The sequence below is a fragment of the Gossypium arboreum genome, chromosome 11 (genome assembly GCF_025698485.1).
Source record: "Gossypium arboreum isolate Shixiya-1 chromosome 11, ASM2569848v2, whole genome shotgun sequence".
In the NCBI taxonomy this organism is placed as follows: Eukaryota; Viridiplantae; Streptophyta; class Magnoliopsida; order Malvales; family Malvaceae; genus Gossypium; species Gossypium arboreum.
The window spans coordinates 99,894,495-99,895,606 of record NC_069080.1 but is presented as its reverse complement, the minus strand read 5'-3'; the positions used below and the strand labels follow the sequence as shown (position 1 = coordinate 99,895,606).

Here is a 1,112-nt window from a genome sequence, read left to right as displayed (position 1 = left end):
GTTACAAATCCATTCAAGTTTTTTGCGCTGTTGTTGGGGACTGTCGCCTTAATCGTTCTTTGTGAAATTACTTTTACAATTTGGTTTTTATTTTTCTTTTCTTTAATTTTTAGCTCTACCAATTTATAATTTATCCTTTATTTTTGATTTATTTATCAAGTGTTTTATAAGCATAGATCGAATCATTGTTCTATTACCTGTAGATGTGAGAGATCTACTTAAAGACAAGCTAAGATGGACCTTGTAAATAAAAATGATGAACAAGGTAATGGAGTTGATCATGCGCACAACCAAATCTTTATTGCTAATGATAGGGATCGTTCCATCAGACAATACGATGTGCCACTCTTTAATGAGTTGGATTTAGAAATTAGAAGGTCAGATATCGAGGCACCCCAATTTGAATTGAAACCAGTGATGTTTCAAATGCTCCAAACGATGGGCCAGATCAATGGTACACCTACAAAAGATCCACACTTACACCTTTAATTGTTCATGGCTAGTGTGACTGAAGATGCACTGAGGTTGAAACTTACTCTTTGCGAGATCGAGCACGAGTATGGCTAAATTGATTGCCACAGTGGTCAATATCTACTTGGAAAGAATTAGCAGAAAGGTTTTTGGTAAAATATTTTCAACCAAGAAAGAATGTAAAGTTTCAAAATGAGATAACAACTTTCAAACATTTGGATGACGAGTCTTTGTATGAGGCGTGGGAAATATTCAAGGAATTACTTTGTAAGTGTCCTCATCATGGGAATCCTCACTGTATCAGAGACATTTTATAATAGTCTAAACACACACAAAAGATTAATGGTAGATGTTTCTACGAATGGTGTAATTTTTTCTATGTCATACAATGAGGCTTATGAGATCATTGAAAGGATCGCAAGTAATAACTACTAATGGCCAATGAATCAAGCAGTTTTAGGAAGATGTGTAGCTGAAGTGCATGAAGTGGACTCACTAAATTCACTCTCTGCTTAGGTATCTTCTATATCCTCTATGTTAAAACAGTTTACCACTAATGGTTTGAATAATTTTGTAGCTTAATCACCAAGTCAATATGATGTAGTTTCCTGTGTATACTATGGGGATGGTCATTCTTTCAA

At 34.6% G+C, this 1,112-nt stretch overlaps 1 non-coding gene across 1 annotated transcript; it reads right to left on the bottom strand.

Moving 5' to 3' along the window:
* Nucleotides 1–654: 654 nt before the first annotated feature.
* Nucleotides 655–761, bottom strand: LOC128284915 (small nucleolar RNA R71). Its single transcript, XR_008275334.1, has one exon. It is a non-coding gene; the product is annotated as a small nucleolar RNA R71 (small nucleolar RNA).
* Between the last annotated feature and the right edge of the window lie 351 nt (nt 762–1,112).